The 24,191-nt window shown below is 37.6% G+C and overlaps 1 long non-coding RNA gene across 1 annotated transcript in view; it reads right to left on the bottom strand.

The window, feature by feature from the left end:
- Positions 1–1,720: 1,720 nt before the first annotated feature.
- LOC140526449 (uncharacterized) overlaps positions 1,721–24,191 on the bottom strand; it is a 150,275-nt gene continuing 127,804 nt past the window's right edge. Inside the window, exon 4 of the long non-coding RNA XR_011974374.1 lies at positions 1,721–2,055. This is a non-coding gene — a long non-coding RNA (uncharacterized lncRNA). The remainder of the gene's footprint in view (positions 2,056–24,191) is intronic.

Genomic DNA, 24,191 nt, shown 5'->3' with positions numbered 1-24,191 from the left:
TTGGAATCACTGATCATGACTCACCAAATTCACACCTTAAATTTTATGCGCCATCTGCAATCTCTACCTCTATTCATGTGCTACTGAACAGAGATAGAGAAAATCTCAAATCATGGTGACTAGGTTCACTAATTTGTTAGCTGTTCTTGACCAGGTCCTCTTTTAAATCAAGACAATCTTTTTTACACCTCCCTAATTAAGTTGGTTATCTTTTGCATCATTCCTCAAGCCTCCCGTGGCACCGCCCCACCCCAACTCTCACAGCTGAGAATTTTGCCTCATATTTCACCAAAAAAAATATTTTAAGGACATTTGCCAAAAGCTCTCTCTTTTCTCTTCCTCCTTCTCTCACATCACTCAGACATCTTATCTTCTGACTATCACCCTCAGTCTCTTTTACTGGATCATTATTCAAGTCATGCCCTCTAACTATGTGATTCCCCCAAGACTCTCTCCTGGACTCTCTCCTCTTCTCTATCTATATTATCTCAATTGGTGTTCTCATCAGATTCCATGGGGTTCAATTATTTTTTTTTTTTTGCAGATGATTCCCATATCTCTCCTCACCTCTAGTCCCACATCACCAACTTCGTCTCATACATCTCAAACTGAATGCCTCAAAGGAATCTCATATTTAACAAATCCAAAACAAAGCTCATTATCTCTTCCTCCAAACCCTTCGCTCTTCACAACTTTCCTATTATTGTCTAGGACACCGGCATCCTCCCAGTCATCCAGGCTTACAACTTTGGTTTATTGTTGCCAAGTCTTGGTGTTTCTATTTTTTCTCCTATTCATCCCTGTCTCTCCCATCACAGAGCTGTCTCTCTGGTACAGGCAATCATTACCTCAAACCCAGACAATTACAATAGCCTTCTGGCTAATCTTCCTTAAGACTTTCTTTGTTTCAATAAAGCACAGAATTGATGACCATGTCACTTCAGTAACCTCCCATGGCTCCCTATTACTTTTAAGAGCAAATATAAAATCCTCCATTTGACTTTTAAGGTTCATAACTACTTGACCCCTTCTAAACTTTTCAGTTTCCTTTCATTTTACACTCTTTCTATGTACTTTATGATTCATCTTCCTTAGTCAATGTGCTATTCCTCACAAACGTGATGGCCCATTTCTTGTCTTTTTCACTGGCTGTCTCCTATTCCCAGAATACTCATCCTCAACTCTGCTTCCTGGATTCTCTGGATTCTTTCAAGGCTTAGCTCAAATTCTGCCTCCTGCAGGAGGTTTTCCTTAGATTTCTTCACTCCCACAAATGCTAATGCCTTCCCTCTAGGATTACCAAACATATTTACACTCTGTATATCTTGTTCACACACATTTTTGTACATTGTCTTCTTTGAACTTAGGTCTTCCTGTGAGCTCACTGAAGGTAGGGGTCATAGTTTTGCCTTTATTTGTATTCCCAGAGGCTAGTGCAGTACCTGACATGAAATAGTTGCTTGCTAAATTCTTGTTGAATGACTGAGGGAGTGGGGAGAGGAAGAAATGAATCTCCTGTTTTCCTAGCTAAGTTCTAGAAAGTCTGCTTTCCCTTCCTACCCCATTCTTGACCACACTGGGAAAAATGAGAACCATGGACAGAAATGGACATGAATAAGTATAAATATTAATTAATCAATAAATATCTATTAAGTACCTACTACGTAAGGCACTAAGACACATTTTATATGGGTTCAGAAGAGAATGCTTGACCATTTAGTCAGACCTAGTATTCCACTATTTATTCAGTATACTTTTTACCCACTCTCAGATTTTATTCACATTTCTCCATATGGGTTGGTAGCAGGTAGCACACTACAAATGTGTACCACAGTTTCATTTTCTCCTATTTGTTAATGCCACACTTTGGTTGTAAGTGAGCATTCTTTTAATGCTTCTTCATTTTTCTCTAAAGCTATGAATAATGACATTCTTGTGCATAGGCTGTTACACCAAAAATTCTATAGCTGTTGGACATCCATCAGGGTTCCCAATATTTGACCATTTTCATCTCCATGATCTTGATCTTGCAGTTTCCTTGCTGTGGAATTTCTTCTGAAATGAGATAATGGAAAAAGATAGGAAGTCAGGAGATCACAGATCCTTCAAGCTTCACAAGACTTTAGAGCACTCTCTTCCAATCTGTTGTCAAGCAGGATTTCTTTATAAAATATTGACCTAGCTTTTGCTGGAGATCTCTGCTATCTCCCAAGATAATCCATTCTACCTTGGGATAACTTAGGAAATCTTTTCTTATATTGAGTCAAAAGCTGCCCCCTTCAACTTCCACCATTTGTTACTTTTACTTCTATCCCTTGGGGCCAAATAGAGCAGGCATGTTTTTTGGAAAGGTCCTCCCTAAGGCTAAAAATTCCAAGTTTTTTCAACAGATCTTCATATGGCATATTTTCTGCAATTCTATGCTGCAGTTTTCTCACCATTTATTTCATCCTTAGTACCATACACAATAACCCTTTTTTGGAACATACTTCAGTTTGTTAACTTCCTTAAAATGTAATGCCAAGAATTATACACAATACCCCAGATAAAGCTGACTGTGGCAAGAGTCATTGGGACCAGAAGTGATTTTGTCATTGGACTATATTACAGATTAATTGTACAGAAAGAGGAAATAAATGTAATATTTGAGAAACAGATAAAAAATATGGCTGATGGGGGATTTCAGTTATTCAGATATCTGCTGGTACTCTCCTTCTGCCAAAAATAAAGCAGCTAACAACTTCTTGAGTTGCTTTAGTGATAATTTCATCTTTCCAAAGGTGGAGGAACAAGTAAGAGGATATTCTCTTCTGGACTTGACTCTCATTAACTGAGAAGAACTTGAGTGGAAATTATAGGAGCTCTGGTGAGAAGGTACCATCCACTGTAGGGTTTGTAATAGAGAAGAAAAAATCTGGGAATAGTCTAATTTTAGCACAACCTAAATTTGAGGAAAGCAGATTTCAAAAGTTTCAAAGGAAAGATATGCAGGGTCCCATGGACTAAAATTCTATATGGGAAGTCAGCTGAGGAGGGATTAGGAGATACACAAGAATGAAATTCTGAAGACACAAAAGGAAACAATTCCAATGAGGAAGGAGAAAATGGGATTTGTCTGAAGAGACTGATGTGGATGCACAGGGAACTCACCAAACAAATTAAAATTTTTTTAAAGTATGTGGAGAAATGGAAACAAGACCATTTAACAGAGTATATCAGGGTCTTATAAGAAAAGGGTCAAAAATACTAAAGCTCAGAATGAGCTGAGGCTAATGAAGGAATGTAAGGAAAGCACGGAGGACTTTGGGGGCCATATTGGAAGAAAAAAAAGGAGAATCAAAGATGTGATGGAACCTTTCCTTGGAGTGGATGGGGCAATCATAACTGACCACAGAGAGAAGGCAGTTATTAAATTGCCGTTTTGCTTTTGTCTTTTTTTCTGGAAAGCATAACAGCATTTATATTATAAATGTAAGAAAAAATAGCTAAATGATGAACAGGAAGACTTCAAAGAGGCCTGGAAAGACTTATATGATCTGATGCTGAGCGAAAGGAGCAGAACCAGGAGAATTTTGTACACAACAGCAACCACAGTGTGCAAGGATTTTTTCTGGTAGACTTAGAACTTCATTGCAATGCAAGGACTTAAAAAGTTCCCAATGGTCCCTTAAGGCAAAACACCTTCCACATCCACAGAAAGAACCATGGCATTCAATCGCAGTTTGTAGCAGATCCTTTTCTTTTGTATTAAGTTTTGGTTTGTTATATGATTTCTCCCATTCATTTTAATTCTTCTATGCAACATGACAATGGTGAAAATGTATTTAATAGGAATGTATGTGTAGAACCTATATAAAATTGTATGCCATCTTGGGGAGCGAGGGGATGGTGGGGGGGAGGGAGGAGGAAGGAGAGAGAAAAAACTCTAGGCTGTATGGTAGCGATTGTGGAACACAGAAAATAAATAAATAAATTTAAAAAAAGAAAAGAAAAAGAAAAAAATAACTAACAGAGAGTTGGTAAACGAGATAAGTAAGAAACTAGTAAGAGAGCCCTTGGTTACCCTTGCAAAGTCAAGTTACCAGCCCCAGATAAATTAAATACTCAGGCACTGAAAGAACTGGTAAGACAATGATAACTGACATAGCATGGAAAATAGGAGAGGAAGTGAGAGAAGGATAAATGCTTTCCTATTGAAAAAAAAGGAAGAAAATAGCATTTGCACCTTAGAAACCAGTTAAGTTTGACTTCAAATCCTGGGAAAATTCTAGAACAGATCATTAGAGAGATGATTGATCTTAATTAGCAATTATATTTCTCACCCCCTCCCCCAGTCCACCCCTGTCTTTTTTATAGGACCACTGAACTAGCAAATGAGGGGAAGGGTGTGGATATACTGACTTGATTTTGGCAAAGCTGTTGATAAAATTTCTCACATCATTGTTAAGGAGAAGATGGCGAGGTTTAGATTAGATAGTGGCACAAGTTTTTGTTGTTGAGACATTTTCAGTCATGTCCAACTCTTTGTGCCCCCATGTGGTTTTTCTTTGCAAAGACACTGGAGTGGTTTGCCATTTATTTCTTGAGCTCATTTTACATTTGAGAAAACTGAAGCAAACAGGGTTGTGACTTGCTCAGGGTTACAAAGCTAGTAAGTGTCTGATGCCAGATTTGAATTTAGGAAGATGAGTCTTCCTGACTCCAGGATTGGCACCACCTAGTCTCCCCATTGGTACAGGTAGATGGATTCAAAAAGAACCATGAACACTGTTCCTTGTGTCCAGATAACCAATGAGTTTTGAATGGTGCAAATGGCTGGATTTAAAACCCAATGGTTGGCTGGTCACAAGAAAGAGGTGCTTGTTGTTCTCAATGAATGCATAATAGGCATTTTTTTTTTAATCAATCTTTCCTAGAAGAACTTGAGTTGTAGATTATTTTTCCTCTTTCTGCCTTCAAGCTTATTATCCTTGATTTCAGGGTAGTTGTATATTCTTCTAATCTTTTGGTTGTCTTTTGGTTTTGTTCAATTAATTTTCCTTCTGTCTCAGCATTTTTGCATTATAATTCTGTCATTGTCTCCAGAAAATCTATCATTTTGGAGAAGGATTGCTAATTCTCTGCTTTCTTATTAGTCATTGATTCTTCACAGAAAGCTTTAATTTCTATCCTATTTTCTACCCTTATTTCTTTACTCTCTTCTTTCACTTATTTTATTTTTCCTCTGACCCATTCTGGAGGTTCTCAAGCTGTTCCATTATTATTGGGACAGCAAAGTGTAATGGATAGAGTCCTGCACTTGGAGTCAGGAAGACTAGAGTTCAGATGTGGTCTTTGTTACTTACCTCAGTTTTCTCTATTACAAAAGAGATAATAATAGTGCAGCTTGGTCAAAGATCAAGCCTCAAAACCAATTCACTGTGGAGCTCATAGACTGGAAAACAAGTCCCCTCCCTGCTAGCCCAAGAGTGGATTTAAATACTAAATAGTAATTGTTTCCCTTTTACCCAGGAGCCCTGAGGGTCTTCTCCTTCCAGTTTGATTTTTTTTTTTTTTGATTAAAGGGGCCATCCCTTGAGTAACTAAATTAAAGAAGCCTCTTCATTGAATGGGTGTATCTCACTCAAAGTGAGAATGCTATAAGACATTAATCTGAAAGGGCCAGGGTCTCACATTGCATCCTGGGCCATCTCCAGTCATCCTGATGAATATCAGGGCACTGGACCCAGATGGCTCAGGAGAAGAAAGTGAGGTTGGTGACCTTGCACAGCCCTCTGTCACTCAAATCAAAGTCAACTGCAAGTCATGTCATCATCCTGATGTCATGGTCTTCTTGGAGAACGAAGGACAAACAACAACAGCAATAGTGCCTACCTCCCAGAACTGTTGTAAGAATCAAATGAGATATTTATAAAGCACTTTGCAAACCTTAAAGCACTATATACATGCTTACTATTACTATTTTTCCAGGAACATTTAAAATTCATTATTATGTTTTTAGCTTCATGAAAATTCTTTGACTCACTTTTCTTCATTGGGAACTGACTTATTGTTTTGTCTCAGTTCTTGGATTATGTTCTCATTTTTCTTCCTTTGTGAGTCTTTATCAATTTCTCTACTGGTTATTCAATGGTGTCCTTCCTCTAAGTAGACTTCTTACTACTAATCCCTTCCTTCCTTCCATACTAGAAAGCATTAAAATAGGACCAGTACTGTTATATCCTTTTCCCTCCTCCCCGCAACTGATACCCATTCTTTATTCTCTCCAGACCACTAGAGTTGGACAAAGTCTATGACCATCAAGGATCAGGGGGCCGCTGGCTAGGTCATTGTCTCTAAGGGGCTCCTGTGGCTGGGCCTACTTTCTATATTTTATTTAATTTTCTTTCTGGTTGACTATTTCCTGAATTGATTTGGGTAACAGAATAGCAAGCTGCCAATTTCTGGGTTCCACCCTCTCCTCTGCTGTGTAACTTTCTTCCATCCCTACCCTGGGAGCTATTAGAATTCTTAGGTCTAGTCCATTAGGGAGGATCTGCTCAGGACACTGCTTGACGGATATTCTGAAAGGCCTCCAGAGTCCTTTCTTTGTCTGACTCCAGTTGGAAGCTTATTTCCTCCCTATATTGTAGTAGATAATCTTGTTTTAAAATCCCTGAACTTCAGTTCTCTGCCTTCCTCTGCACCTTCCATTTTTCTTTCATCCTTACCTCCCAAGCATCTTTTATTTACAGACTCTAATCCACTAAAGAACTGGGGATCCAGTCCAGGTACTGTTAAAAGGAAACTGACGGGGACTTTTGCATCTTAGCCTTCATGGCAACAGCCTATTTTCTCCTATACTCTATTAGAGCAAATTGTAATGAGTTCCATACTTCCGGGCCACTCCTTACATAACAATCAAGTCTTTTCTCTCCTTGGTTCCTGGAACTAGTTGAATTAAAAGACCTCAGTGCACTAAGGTGGTGTTTTCCAAACATTATGGAGTGACATTTTCATTTTATTAAAAAAAAAAATTGTCAATGACCATTTCTCTGCAAATAATTTTCTTAGCTCATGTTTTATTCAAATAAAATTGCAAATATGTTATAATTTTATAGAAAGTTTTAAACATGCAATAACAGAAATATTTATTAATAAAACCTTTTAATTTGTGAAAATATAGAATGATCATATTTTCTCAAGTTATTCAAGTTTTTTAAAGGTGCGAGGTTTTTTTTAAGGGATGGAAAGGAACAATCTTATACTTAGCAAAATGAAAAATGATAAGAAATAAACTAATATTATTACTTGTTTGACTCTGAGTTTGTGTACTCCATTCAAGTGGAGAAAGCATCACCAATAGATTAGTTGGAAACACTTAAACTAAGTCTTCATTAGAAGAATCTACCCACTTATTACCATGAACCCAATGTGTCCAAACCTAAGGCATAGCCTGCCTTTGTCTAATAGTCTAGGCCAGAGGTGGGGAACTTGTGTCCTTGAGGCCACATGTGGTTTTCTAGATCCTTAAGTGCAGCTTTTTGACTGAATCCAAATTTTACACAACAAATCCAGACCATACTTAAAGATCTAGAGTAGCCTCAAGGCCACAGGTTCCCCACCCCTGGTTTAGGCCCTCTGTGTCCAAATTAGCATAGAGTGGAAACAGCACTGGCTCTGGAGTAAGAGGACCTGAGTTCAGATATTGGGTCATAAACTTACCACCACTGGGAACCTTGAGCAACTCTCATAATCTCTCTGAGTTTCAATTTCCCCAACTGTAAAATGATGGGATTGGCCTTTGAGCTCAAACTCTCTATCTAATAAAATAATAAAGACCAGACTCTTTCTTAATTATAATACAAAAAGCCTACAACTTCTTTCTGGTAGGTGTTACATAAAGCCAATTATCTACAACCTCTAATGTTGTTCCAGTTAAGAAACTAATTGTAGCACTTAGGGTTTCAGAGAGGATCCTACCACCTTCTAATGCTACATATACATACATACATATACACACAAATATATGTACAAACCCATATACACATATGTGTATATTGTATATAAATACATACACATATACATAATATTCTCCAAGTATCACCAGTACCATGGAATATCCTCTAATACTACTCTATGATTTCACAGATCTGGTCCAAAAATAGTCTAATTTGATACATAAGGAAATTACGTGAGTAAAAGACTCCATCCTCGTACCTCTGAGCTTTGGCATTCTGGATCTGTGGTATTCCAAAATCATCACATAATATTAATGCTGAAGTTGCAAAGGTAGACCATTGTTAGGAAGGGCTGGATGGTACAGTGGATAGAGTCTTGGACGTGGACTCAGGAAGCCACGAAGACCTGAGTTCTAATCTAGCCTCAGATACTTACTAGCTGTGTGACCCCGGGCAAGTCATTTAACCTCTCTCTGCTTCAGTTTACTCGTCTGTAAAATGGGGATTATGATAGCATCTACCTCCCAGGATTGTTGTGAGTATCAAGTGAAATAATATTTTAAAGCACTTTGTAAAACTTAAACTTCTATATAAATGCTAGCTATTATCCTACATCAATTATTATACAATTACATATAATTATACATAAGTATATTAATATTATGCATTATATTATTATATAGCATTATTCTACATCAATATTATACAGAGATCAGCTATACCATTGAATATAACTGGACCCAATTAATTTCCCTAATTATATTCTATTCTTAATGAATACAGTATGTACAATTATATCCATGTCAAAACAAACTTACATGTGAGTATAGATTGCTTAAATTTAAAATGTGGAATATAATACCAAATTACTAATTTGCCAGAGGAAGGTATTAAATTTCTCAGAAAACTATGCAGAATATTTAGTGCTCAAATAGGACAATGAGGCCACTAGGTGGTGCGGTGGATCAAGTGCCTTGAGTCAGGAAGACCTGAGTTCAAATGTGACCTAAGCTATTTGACTTGGTGTGAGTCACTTAACCTGTTTGCCTCAGTTCCTTCATCTGTCCAATGAGCGGGGAAGGAAATGGTAAAACACTGCAACATCTTTGCCAAGGAAACCTCAAATGGGGTCATGAAGAGTTGGACTCAACTGAAATGATTCAACAACAATAATGATGATTCTTTACACTCAAAAATTATTAGGCTGTCTCCCAAACTCCCGAGAGAGGAATATCCCCTTCAGAGACAATTTCCTTCCCTAGACAGTTTCTGAAAGGTAGATGCTCCCTCTCTTTCCTCTCTCTCTCTCTTCCCCTCTCTCTCTTTTCCTTGCTCTCTCCCCTTCTTTTCCAATCTGTCTTACATTCTCTCAATTGTCCTATTGGCTCTATGTGTTTTATAGCCTTTGTAATTTTTTTTCTAATTTTTAACATTCTTTGGCTAACAGATCACTGGATGTAAAACTGCCAGATTTCTAATCACAATTCCCCTTCTTCCTAATCCATTAAAAAAAAATCTGATCTGGTATAGGGCCAGGCACATAGTAGTAGCTTAATAAATCCTTACTGATTGATTGCTTCTGTGTGTACTCAGCTCTTCCTACTGCAAAGGTCAAGGGAATTCCATATCTCTCCTCACCACCTCCAATTTCATTTAATTGCTCAAGTGTTCAAAACTAGGTCCTTACAAAAATTACTTCAATTTGATTGATAAACAATTTGATTCAAGAAAATAATTCACTTGGATTAATCCACTTGGTCAAACAAGAATTACTAAGAATAACCTTTTCCAAAAATTCTCCTCTCCTCAATGTTATTTTCTAAGAGTTAAAATGCCAGCTCTAATTTGAAAGGGGAGGGGAAGACAGAGAAGAAATAGGTCTGCAGGGCTGATATTTCAATTATAAGATAACTGCTGTGGCTGCTGATTTTGCCACTGCCTCCTCTTCCCCCCTTGGCCTATCTCCGCCCCCCAGCCCTCAACTTCTGTGGCTATAACATCTTATCCAGAAACTAAAAAATGAAACCAAAATATCTTGTGAAGGGTTCCTTGTGGTATTCCAAGGCAGTGCTTCTGTACACACAGGACTAACCAGTACCACATTGGGTAATTATGAGCCTATAACCAGGAGAGCACATCAGGAACCTGTCTGAGAAGCTGATAAACTCACTGCTCACAGCCAAGGCACAAGATATAGCAAGAGAGAGAGGCAAAAGTCCATAAACATAAGCCATAAACGTAAGAAAGTCTAGTAAAGAGAGGAGCACATAAACCCAAGTTAGGAACTAAGGAGTAAAGTGGAGTAATGGGACAGAGTCAACAAAGTTGGTTGGGAATAAGTAGAACTATAAACTGGAGAGAAATTTGAGATCTGAGACATTGCAGAAGTGGTCAACCTAGATGAACAACTAGATAATGGGGACAAGCAAATTGCATATTTTCGGAACTCTTCAAGAATGGACACGTTTGACAGACCTATTGACCTTAGCCTATTAAAGTTCCAGTAGCCCATCAGATTTGCGATAGAAAGGACTAATGACAGAGCCCTGTGGAACATTATTAGACACAACCCTCCATGTTGATATAAATTAATATTTGTAGTTTGATCATTTTACTATGAATCTGTGTGGTTATTTTATCACCAATTCACATTTTCCTATCTTGAACACAAGGATACAAAAGAATCATGAAAGATTTTAATGATGCTGAATGAAATGAACACAACCAGGAGAACATTGTACACAGTAACACCCACAGTGTGTGAGGACTCTTTCTGATAGACAGCCCTTCACAGCAATGCAAGGACCTCAAACATTCCCAAAGGACTCGAGGCAAAATGCTGTCCACATCCAGAAAAAGAAATATGGAGTTGGAATGCAGAATGAAGCAGACTATTTTCTCTTGTGTTATGTTTTATTTTGTTTTGCTTTTTTCTCATGATTTCTCCTATTCATTTCAATTCTTCCATGCAATATGACTAATGTGAAAATGTGTTTAATAAGAATGCTTGTGTGGAACCCATATAAGATTGCATACTATCTTGGGGCGGGGGGAGAAAATTTAAGACTTATGGAAGTGATTGTTGAAAACTGAAAACAAATAAATTAATTAGAAAAAATATTTTAATCATAAACTTGCTAAAATTCAGATACACTGTCCCTGTACCATTACTATGATCTACCTGACTAATGATCTTATATTAAAAATAGTTTTATTATGATAACATTAACATAATCAACAAGGCAGAACAGTTGATCTGTGGGGCAAAAAGACAATCAATAACTGTTAACAATAATCTTAAGGTGACACTAGTTTTGTTTTTGCATTTTCCTTTTAACTATGTATTTAATTGACAAGTAACTAGTTCTAAAATACTTTTATTTATTTCATTATTTTCCAATTACATGTAAAAAATTATAACATTATAAAAAATTTTGAGCTCCAAATACTCTTCTTTCATCCAAACCTTTCCCCACTCATTGAGAAAGCAAGTAATATGATTAATAATACTATTTATACTAATAATACTAATAAATACTAAGTATACATCATGCAAAACATATTCCCATATTAGCTATGTTGCAAAAGAAGGTACTCACACACACTAAAATACAAGAAAAATAGACTTAAAAAAAGTATATTCCAGTCTGTACTCAAAGTTCATCAGTACTCTCTCTGAAGGTGGATAGCATTTTTCATCATTAGGTCCTTTTGGAATCATTGTCTTGATCAGAGGAGCTAAGTCTTTCTCAGTTGATCATCCTTACAGTATTGCTGTTACTTTGTACAATGTTCTGGTTCTGTTCACTCTATTTTGCATCAGTTCATATAAGTCTCCCCAGGTTTTTCGTGAAACGATCCTGTTCATTTCATATAGCATAATAATACTTCAGTACAATCATACACCACAACTTGTTCAGCCATTCCCCAATTGATGTGTATTCCTCCTTAAATTTCTAATTTTTGCCACCACAAAAAAAGCTGCTGTATATATTTTTGTACAAATAGATCCTTTTCCATTTTCTTTAATCTCTTTAGGATACAGACCTATTAGTGGTATTGCTGAGTCAAAGGGTATACAGAGTTTGACAGGCCTTCGGATGTAGTTCCAAATTGTTCTCCAGAATGTATGGACTGGTTCACAACTTCATCAGTAGTGCATTAGCATCCCAATATTTCCACATCCCCTTCAGTAGACAAATAAATATTTCAAGGAAAAAAAAGAACATAAAGGAATATTGGATAAGAAACTTCATTTTTCTGCTGTGTATAGTCTATTAATTTACCATCAGTATGATAGTTGACCTTGATGCCATGTTCTTCCTCATTGAAAGTATTTGTCAACATGGCTGAAAACATGCTAAAAAGCCTGGGAGCAAGCACACAGCCCTGTTTCACTCCATTGGTGACTGGGAAGGCATGAGAGCATTGTTTATTATTCCGAACCTGGGCAAACATGCCATCATGAAATTGATATACAATATTGATGAACTTCTCTGGGCAACCAAATTTTGAGATAGTTTTCCATAAGCCTTCATGACTAACAGTGTCAAAGGACTTGATCAGATCTGTGAACATTGTGTACAGACCTCTGTTCTGCTCCTGGCATTTCTCCTAGAGTTGTCGGGCAGCAAACACCATATCGACTGTTCCTTGGCCCTTTCTGAAGCCACACACTGGCTCTCAGGTATATGACCATCTTCCAGGTGAAGGATCAGCCTATTAAGGAAGACTCTAGCAAGAATTTTGCCAGCAATGACTAAGAGAGCGATCCCCCTGTGATTGCCACAGGACAATCTATTCCCTTTACTCTTATAGAGCTGGACAATGGAGGCATCCTTGAACTCCTGGGGTATAACCTCCTCTTGCCATATAACCTGGAACATTTCAGTCATCTTTTGTATGAGCAATGGTCCCCCTACCTTGTAAATCTCAGCTGGAATAGGATCAGCACCAGGTGCTTTGCCACATAAAAGGAGCCTAATGGCCCTCAAAACCTCTTCTTCAGCTGGAAGTTCAGCTAAGGAAGGATTTACTTCAACCTGAGGTAAATGGTCAATGGTCTCAGCATTGATTGATGATGTTCTGTTGAGAACACTATGGAAGCGTTCAGCCCATCTCTCTAGGATCATGTCCTTATCACTAATCAATGTGGCTCCATCAGCACTGAGTAGTTGTGATGTATCATAGGTTTTTAGTTCACAAATAGGTTGCAGGGACAGTTTACCAGCACCATGCCAGGAAACTGAATCACTTCCATTGGAACTGTCTTAGGAAGATTCTGAGGATCACCTGACAGGATAAGGTACCAGACACTGAGGTCCTTGCTCGAGCTGAACTGCCAAGTATTCAAACTATGCATCAGAGAGTGCAACTGTGATGGGTTGGCCATGTTGTTCGAATGCAAAATGTAAGCTTGCCAAAAAGACTATTTCATGGAGAATTCACATGGGACAGGCAATTACATGGTGGCCAGAAGAAGCAATACAATGACACTTTTAAGGTCTCTCTGAAGAACTTTGGACTTAACTGTGCAACATGGGAAACACTGGCACAGGATCACTCAGCATGGCATGCCCACATCAGAAATGGTGCTGTGTTCTTTGAGCAAAGCAGAATTCAGACAGCACAAAGTAAATGCAGGATGCACAAATTTGGGATATCCACCCCAAATATTCACACAAACTATCTGTGCCCAACCTGTGGTAGAGCATTCCGAGTTCATATTGGTCTGATCAGCCACAGTCAGACACACTGAAATTTGACTTTATCACAGTGATATCATTTTTGGTCCTCTTCGAAGATGAAGGACAGCAACCAACCAGTTTATCAATTTATTTTTATTTTCAGTTTGAAATTTTTCACTCCCTCTTCTTTACCCACTGAGAAGGTGTAGCATCAATGCAATATTCACAGCGCCTACAACAGCCATGAATATGCTGGCACAATTCTGAATTGTGAAATACAGCAGATTCAACACATGGAAGACAGGATCAAAACATATATTCAGATCCAGAAAGCCAAATCCCAGTACCAGAAAGCCAAATCCATCATAGTAACAAAGAAATCTATTCACAATAACAATGCAGAGGGCAACACTATCCCTAAGCCTTCCCTCTGTTAGGCTTCCTAAAAACCAACTCTCTTAAACAAAATCACAAACAAATTCTCTCACTCATGCTAGCCAGCTGCCTGCTTTTCTCTCTTTCCCTCAGATCTGACTGCTCTGACCAAATTTTCTCTCAGCTCTGCTCTAGCTCTACCTTGTCCTGTTCCACCCTTCCTGCTTCACCTCCACTCCCCAGTCAGTGCCTCCCATGACAGACTCATGTGACTCAGGCAGGCCACATGGACCTATCAATGAATAGGAAAGATCTTCCCATCTCAACCACCATTATAAAAGGCAAAATATATGATACTCTTCATATATATATGAAGACATTCCACATTAGTAAAGTTAAAAAAAGGAATAAAAAATAAAGTGGACAAAATATGCTTCTATCTGGGGATGAATAGCATTTTTCATCATGAGTCCTTTAGAATTGTCATGGCTCTTTATATTAATCAGAGTAACTAAGTCTTTCACAACTGACCATCATTATAATATTGCTGTTTCTGTATACAATGTTCTTATCATTCTGTTCACTTTATTTTGTATCTACTCATATAAATCTTTCCAAGTTTTTCTGAAACTATCTCCATCATCATTTCTTTTTGATGTTTAATTTTTATAATTTTAATTTTCAGTTCCAACATTTTTTCCTTCCTTCACCTTTTCCCCTACTTGTTGAGAGTATTAGAGGGTTACAGCATAGAACATAGAGAGGATAGTGGGTGTGCTATGACAAAATGGCCCCCACAGCAAAACTGGATACATGGATTTCCAGAAGGAGCAATTCTTTAAGATCTGTGCATAGTTAAGTTGATGCCAAAGTTCACTGGTTATTCTGGTTATTAACTCAGTTCAATGAACATGTATTAAGTATTTGCTGTATGCCAGGCACTGTGCTAATCCTGGGCATACAAATAAGAAAATTAAAAAAAAAAGGCAGTCTCTGCACTCAAGGAACTTACAGTCTAATGGGGAAGATGATATACAACAGAAAAATGGAAAGTTGGGGTATAGGGATAGAGAGGTTATCTTGTTCCATGAAATCCAAACCAAATAGAAATGCAGATTGAAATGGAGAGTTGAGATCTTTAAATTACAATCATGTCTAATGTCCACTGGTTAGCTGTGGAATACTTCAACAGATCAATAACCAGCAACAATGGAATGACGACTCCAGGGTGAAGGTGAAAGTAGTATATTACTAAGCCAAAGAAATGCTGCAAGCCTTTCATGAATGTGGGACCCCCACTGCAATACTGGCTCCACTCGGCATAGATGACACCCACACACATATATTAAGAGGCTTCATATCATGGTAGCATAGTGGTTAGAGAGTTGGTCTTAAAGTTTGGAAGACTTACTCAAATTCTATACCTGAAGTATACTGATTGTGATCCCATCTAAGTCACAGTCTTTCAATACTCCAGACCACCCAAGACATGAGTTTCAGAAAAAGTGACAAACCTAACCTACACTGGTAGAGGGAATTTCCTTATCTAGAAGGTTTCTTTACCAATGAAATCACAGATCTAATCTCTATTCCTAAATAATTGCAATATATGAATAAACCATGAGTGCAGGGCTAAGTCAAAGGCTTTGCAATAATCAACAAAGGCAGTATAAATGTTTATGGTGCTTTTGGATAGCTTGTTCAATAATTACTGAATTAATAACAAGTTGCTCTTTATATCCCTGTAATTTTTTTGTACATCCTTTTTCCTCTTCAAGCAATATATTATTTTCTTTTAAAATATTTATATTTTTAGAAAACTGATACAAGGTGTGAATGTTTTGACTAAAGTATATAAACATACAATGCATCTATATGTGTAGAGATTGCTGATATTCTCATATTTTGGTAATAGATCTGTGATGCCTTCTATTTAAAAAGGTGGGCTCAAGCTTGTGATTAAAAGGAAGAAGCTAAAATGTTTTGCCAGTATTCTACGATGAAGCATTCAAGCCAATAATTATAGATCCTGTTTGGCCCACCACTTTTCAATTTTGCAGAGAAGTTAGAGTTTTAGTCTCTTCCCCTGATCCAGAGTTCAGTATATTATAGAAGGTCATTCATTGGCCTTAGTTCTTCATCTATAAAGTGAGAGTGTTTGTCTAGCGGGCCTCTAACGTTCCTTTCAGCTCTGAATTAATTTTCTGTTTCTTATCTATTTGAATTTGTGTATTCATTGTGTTGGACTTCTTATGAACATATAGATGACCAGAAGTTTTTCATATTTTCCTCTAGGGGGATTTCTTTTTACTTCTGGTATCATCACTTCTCAAATCTCTGTAATAAATTTTAAGATTGTTATTGAAATGTTTATACTGTTCTTTGCATTGCTTTGATTCCTTATATCACTTTGACCTTTTGAGTTTTGCTTTCAGTTGCTGGCTAAAGGGATATCAAATTTCTGATATGCTTTGTTTTTCACATTTCCTTGTGTGTTTCCTTTTTGTTGTCTTTAATTGGGTCATACGGTGATCAAGTTTTCTACTGGACACATCAGTTAGATATATGAATGTAAAATTGCCATGACTTTCTGCAGATCTTCAGTAGCTCTCTCAAGTCACTTCTGCTATGGCGGTACTTGACAATGATGTCCTTAGGAGTATTCCTTGATAGCTCTACCTTTCCTCCTGTAAATTTCAAATGTACCAGGCCATGAAATATTTTAACCCCATTTTGTCAAACACTGGGAGAGCGTGGCCAGTCAGGATGCTTATAGTAGATATCAGTCTTTAAAAATTACTCTGTTTTTGGCATGATTGGCATACTACTCAAAAAAGACCTTTTGGATTTCCAGTCTAAGTATGCACACCTCATTTGAGATAATGACACTTGTTTTTGTCATTCATTTAGTTATTAGATATAATTTCAAAAGTTTGTATTTAATCAAGATTTTCAATGATTGCAGGATCTGAAGTCTGGAGCACTGAAAGACTGTGACTTCATGACTGCAGATTTGAGTAGTTCCTTGATTTTATCCCCTATTTTATCTAAACTAGACATGGGAATTAAACAATTTTTACAGTTGTCTTATATTAGCAATAATGCCAGGTCTTCCCAGATACCATATTAGTCTCAAGTCACATATATATCACCCTGGTGCAAAATTGCCCTAGGGGCAGCTAGGTGGTGCAGTGGATAGAGTACCAGTGCAGGAGTCAAGAGGATCTGAGTTCAAATCTCACCTCAGACATTTGACACTCACTAGCTGTGTGACATTGAGCAAGTCTCTTAATCCCAATTGCCTCATCCTGGGTCAACTCCAGTCATTCTGATGAATATCTGGTCACTGGATTCAGATGGCTCTGGAGGAGAAGTGAGGCTGGTGACCTGCACAGCCCTCCCTCACTCAAAACAAAGTCAAGTGCAAGTCATGTCATTATTTCTATGATGGCGTGGTCTTCTTCGGCAACAAAAGATGAACACACACACACACATACACACATACACACACACACACATACACACATACACACACACACACACATACACACATACACACACACACACACACACACACACACACACACACGCAATTGTCCAAAGTGGTCAGCAATCCTGATACCACCCTGGCTCACATTCTCCTACTTTGCTTTTGCACCCCTCCTCATTCATGACACGAGTTGGTTTTTGAGAGGATTAGTGTTATTGTTTGTTATTTGCTATTATATGTTTTGCGATCTGGAACGGCAAGTACCTTTGACAAATGGTAGTACAAAGCTCTTGCACATAACTGGTGAGATCTCTTTGCGTTGTTTTCAGTAAAATAGCACTGATGCATAATAAAAGCATTAATATCTTCAGTACATTTCATATACACTAGTGTTTGCCTGCTGTAGTGATAAATACTATCTGCTCTGAAGCATTTCCAGCAGGCGGGGGATTGGTATTTAGGATGAGTTCCAATATATGCTGGTACCAGATCATGAAGAAGGATCACTCATTTCCCTGTGATCACACCCTTAAGTAGAGTCAGTCTGGCTTATCATTATCAATATTATTAAATTATTATTAGATTTATGGGAACTGTTTCACTGTATTGACTGGGCGCTAACTGTATCAGCAATAATGCCAGGCCTTCCCAGATACCATATTAGTCTCAGGTCACATATATATCACCCTGGCTTAAATTTCTCTACTTTGCTTTTACTACCCCGCTCCTCTCACTCATGACATAGGAAACAGATTGGGGCATTCAAGGGATTGATGTTGTGATAATAATCACAGCATCACTAATAAATTACTCTTCATTATCCATCAATTAATATATTATTTCCTTGTCTTTATAGGTTTGATTTGGGGGTTGTTGTTCTTTTAGTGATACAAGCTATAAATGCTTTGTACAAAGTTCATAAATACATGATTGACCTATATTTGATGGATCAGTGGTGTGATCATCATTTGGTAATAAATATGGGATGTTCTCTGTTAAGAAAGCTAGAATCAAGCTGGCACCAGAGAGAAAGCTGTCTAAACACTTTGCTAACCATCCTTGTACCTGTGTGAATCAACTGAGCTAAAAATTATGGATGTTATCTGGATACCATATTAGATGGTTAATATATATTAATATATTGATGGTATATAATTATATTACTATATTAAATACTATATTATATATGCTAATATTAATCATATATTATATTACCATATATGATCATCATTATTTATCTAGGGTATGTTAGTTTGGAAAATGATCCTCCTTTTATCACTCCTCTGAGGAACTGACCTTCCACTTTGAGATGGGGAGGTTGGGAGTTAAGTAAGTCAGAGCCTTTTTAAGGGATACACACAGACACAGACAAACACACACACACGTATATATATATATATATATATATATATATATATATATATATATATATATATATATATATATATATATATATATATATATATATATATATATATATATATATACAGAGAGAGAGAGAGAGAGAAATATAAATATAGATATACACATATATGATCCATAAGTTAATATGTCAATAATAAAGATAATTAGCAACTATAAACTACCATGCAAACATAAGGTCCTGCTATTAGGTAATCTCTTAGTTATAACCTTGGCCATTCATCATTGTAGGGAACAAGACACAATGACAAGGTCATTCATTGCTGGTGAAAAACATTTGGCCAATCAAAAAAACCAAGGTCTCCCATGGCATCCTGAGCTTTCTCCAGTCATCCTGATGAATATTTGGTCACTGGATTCAGATGGCTCAGGAGGAGAAAGTGAGGCTGATGACCTGGCACAGCCCTCTCTCACTCAAAACAAAATCAAGTGCAAGTCATGTCATCATTTCTCTGGTGTCATGGTCTTCTTCGAAAACGAAGGACGAACACAGCAAGAACAACAACGAGACAGAGGTTTCTTGATGAAGTTCAGAGGATATTTCTTAATTATATACATTTGCAACCTCTTGTAGATGAGATTAGCAGAGGGAAGTAAAATGGGAAGCTTCCAATGACAAGTTGCCTCCCAAGGAGTTTCTCTGTACTAAAACCTGGGCAGCATATTCAAAGTAAGAAATTTTGAGTACTGGTTATTGGGTATGTAGAAGTTAGAGCATAGCTGGGGCCCCAGTAGATGTCTTTGTTAGTGCTTGGATCCTGAGAACTGAATGTTCTATAATGTCACCAAAATATGAAATGTCATTTGGCCAAATTAATGGTTGATAATTTTAGAGCAAATAGAAAAAAAAAAAAACCAACACTATTACTTGGAACAACATTTTGTCAGCCTGCAAAATCCACTGCCACAGGAGGGGATAGAACTGAAAACTGTGGCTGGATGAAAGGCAGATGAATAATTTTATGACTAATAATGCTTGTTCTAAGTATTCATACTAAGATAAAAAGGGTAATCAAACCACATTTTCCTGAGCACCAGCTGGTTGTTGCAAGGGTTGTAGGGTACAATCTTGCCCCTATATAGTGATAAGTAATTAGCCACATGGACTATAAGGTACCCTTTTACTTTCTTGTTAGCATCACTTGGTCATATTACACAGCAGGAATTCCTTTTATGTATGAGGTGGACTAGCTGGTTGCTGAGGTTCTTTCCACATCTCAAAGCGTGTGATTCTTTGATCAAATTCTTTCTCCAGGCAGCATTCTAAGTATCATGGACTCAGAAAGAAATAGGCGGTAGGGTCATTGATGGTAGCAATGGTCAGTGGCCCAAGGATTTAATTGAGGCTAACCTCTGATGGTAATTAAAAAAAACTGAACCTCCTTTCTTTCTGTTTGTATTTGTACATAGTTAAAGGCTTGCTTGCCCTTCCAGTTATATGTGTATATTTTTATAATATGACACACTTGCTAGCTTTGTGACCCTGGGGAAGTCACAAACAAGTAACCTTGTTTGCCTCAGTTTCCTCATCTGTGAAATGAGCAGGACAAGGAAATGACAAATTATTCTAGTATCTTTGCCAAGAAAACCCTGAATGGAGTCACAAAGAGTCGGACATGACTGAAAAATGACTAAACAACAAAATATTATTATGAATAATAAATTTACACACACATACAAATATACATTAGATGTACATATCACACACATTTACATACATACACATGCATATCTACATACATGTGTGTACATATATACATACACATATATGTAGATGTAGATACAGTGTATGGAAAACATTTTTAGTAGGAGGCAATACACTTCCTGTATGGCTTCATTGCCCAACATCAAGTGACTGATCAGTTGAACTGGCATAAAGTCAAGTGAGGTGTGGAAGAGTGAAAAACATCAAGGTTAAGAAATGACAAGAAGAAAAAGAAGTTAGAAATGGAGAGGAATGAAGGCCTCACTTAGTCACCTGATCTGTAGAACCAAAGGGTGGGATAAGTGATCTGTGAGGTCCCTTCTAGCTCTAAACCTATCATTCTGTGAATTGTGTCATTTCAGTCTACAAAAGATAATCTTTGCCTGTGGGGATTAGATCAGCTCATTTAAAACCTGATGAGTTTGTTCTAGAGGTCGGTCACATTTGACTGACTCGATAATCCAAAATTTTCTTTAGTGAAGCCTGTTATTCTTAGCAACTGCATAACAGATACAGAGTCATTTTGAATGTTTTGTATCTTCCAAGCCTTTTAAAATTTATTCCTTATAACATGCAGGTCAGATATAAAAGTAATTCTGGAGAGGAATACAGGTGTTAACGGTTGAGACCTGGTTAAATTTAGCCTTCTTATTAGCGGTAGGGGAAGGGACCTAGAGAGTCAAATTAGTACCTAACATGTTAGCATCCTATCATCCTATACCCCTGTAAGATCAAATTAGTATATAATATGCATCTTTTCCCTTCTTCCTTTTTTTCTCAAACTTAAGGTCATAACCCATGGCTCACTTCTTTACATGTGGACCATTTGAATACTAATCATCGGATTAAGGCAAGTTGTAAGTACAGATCAGCATCTCCATAAAACCAAAACTCTTGACCCCACCAATGCGTTTTTTTCTTTTACCAGCCAGATGATACATTAATTCAAAGCAAAAGAGAATTTAATTACACAGTACAGTAAGTGACCAAAAGATATTTCCTCATTAACATATTATTAGTAAACACCTCCACAAATTACATTTCTCTTCTACTTTGTGGTGTACCAGTTGAAAGAGACACATGCAGGAGGCAAATGTGACCAGGAAACACGCATGGTGGGGCAAACATTTATTCATTTAAGAAGCATTGATCAAGGGCTTACTATTTACTAACATTATGCTAGGCACTGGATGCAGAGACAATATTAAAACAGTCCCTGACACATAAACTTTCAAAACATATAAAAAGGAATTTCATCAAGGCTCATGTAATTAGAAAGAACAGGAAAATCTCGTGTAGAAGATAGTACTCGAGTTGAGCTTTGAATGAAGCTAGGGATTCTAAAAGGTGGTAAGGAAGAGAGGATATAATCTAGGTATGGGGGATAGCCTATGCCTAAGATGTAAAGGTCATGTGGGCAGCTGGGTGGTTCAGTGGATAGAGTGCTAGGCCTAGAGACAAGAAGATAGATGTGAGTTCAAATGTGACCTCCAACACTCACTAGCAGTGTGACACTGGGAAAGTCATTCTATATGCCTGTTTCCTCATCTGCCACACAGGGATAACAATAGCACTCAACTCTCAGGGTTGTTATGAGTATCAAATGAGATAGTCATTGCAAGCTCTTGGCACATAGAAAGTGTTATATATATATATGTTAACAATGAGGATGATGATGACGAAGATGAAGATGATGATGATGATGATGTGGCTAAAAATACATATGCCTAGGGAAAGTCATGCCTCCAACTTTGTAGATCTGTTAGTGTCCTCTGTGGATAGCAATGACTTTTTTTTTAATTCTCTAGGCTAAGGTCTTTGGTGCTTTTTCTTCTTTCTGTTGCTGTGTTTTGTAGGATGCCTCTCCTCTTGCTGCCCTTTCTGGGTTTCTCACCTGCTATTGCTTTATGCTACCACCTGCTGGTCTTTGGCTATGATGGATACAATTTCAGTGGGAGGGGGCTATCAGCGTTGCAGTTTAGACTCTGCCCACCCAGGGACACTGAAAACTGTTGCAGTTTCATGATGTGTTATGGTGGAATTGTCTTCAAAGAATTCAGTCAGACCACCTCTAATACAAATGTAGGCATTTATTGAGATTGACGCCTCTCATGAAGTGGGCTAAGTTCCAAAAGAACCAGCAACTTCAGAGAAAACAAGATGAATTTTTATAAAGTTGCAATTACATAATAGAAATTATGAAAATTAAAAATATTGTGAAGGGATTAGGTAATAGGGGAAGGGTCACAGTCTCCATGAAAATGCAATTACAATGCATACAGAAAAATCCATTGTGGGGTATATGGTAGTGATATTATAATAAGTCTCTCTACATCATAAGTTCACTCTAGGTTGGTTCTTTGTTATGGCTGTGTAGGTCCCTACTTAGAGAAAGTCCCCTCTATTGTTTTGGGGTCCACGCCCTGCTTGGGCATCCTGGTGGTGCTGCTTTCCCATTGGCTGAGTATTGTCGTCTTGTCTGAGACTAGATGGATGTGGATGTAGTGGAGTGCATGGACACACCCGTTGTTTCTGTAAGACGTATGAGGATGAGTCTGGGGGCAGTGGTTAGCTAGAGGCAGTGGCTGGGATCCCATCCATGGACATGTCTGCTGTTTCTGCGAGAAATATGAGTTCATGGACACACCAGTTGTTCTAGTGAGCAGTGAGGCATATATGAAAAAGTTAGCATATTTGGGGGGGGAGAGTGGCTAGGTAGGGGCAGTGGGTCTGCTATTCAGTGGGGCCTATAAGGAAGTTAGAATATTGGGGCTGTGGGGAGCTTTATTGGGATTCCATCACCAGTTCTTTATCTTGACAAACTCAGGGACCATCTTTACCACATTTGGCCTGCTAGCTAAAAAAAAAGTTCAGAGCATGTTGGTCAAATGGTGATGCAGTCTGACTGGAACCCAGAAAGCTTACAGGGACGAGTGTAAAACAAAGCTGTGAAGGTTAGAACCAGGGGTGTGCTGGTAAGTATTTGACAGCTGGGTTGGGGAGTGGGGGTTCCAGAAAGAATATGTGAAGGACACATTTTAAAGTTTAATCTGCATTATTAATTTTTTCTGAGGTCTAGACCGGGGGCTAAGCTCTCCCAGAGGGCCAGATCTACCAACCATCTGGTCATTTATTTTTTGTTTGCTTTCAGTATGGTACTTGAGCTAAGAGTGGTTTTTACATTTTTAAAAACAGTAAAATCTTATTTTAAAATCTAAATACCATTCTTAGCTCATTGGCTATACAAAAAACAGAACATGATTGACCCTCTGGCCACAGTTTTCCAACCCCTGGCCTAGACAGTGAACATAATCAAACCCTCATGTATAGCAATTGCTAATTTAGTAGGTCTAAATGCTCACACTGAAAACTAACAATTCGCTTCTGGTTTGAACTGACTCCAGTATATCCTTGGAAGAACCAAACTGTGGACAGCCAGATTAAGAAGTTTAACCTTTTTTCACTAAGCAATGTGGAACCTTTATGAGATTTTTCATTCATTCATAGAACTTCATAGGTAGATAATTTAGAATTAATATAATCCCATTACTTTATAAATGAAGACACTGAGG

The sequence above is a fragment of the Notamacropus eugenii genome, chromosome 2 (genome assembly GCF_028372415.1).
Source record: "Notamacropus eugenii isolate mMacEug1 chromosome 2, mMacEug1.pri_v2, whole genome shotgun sequence".
Lineage (NCBI taxonomy): Eukaryota > Metazoa > Chordata > Mammalia > Diprotodontia > Macropodidae > Notamacropus > Notamacropus eugenii.
Note: the sequence above shows the minus strand (reverse complement) of the source record. Positions and strands in the feature narration are given on the sequence as shown.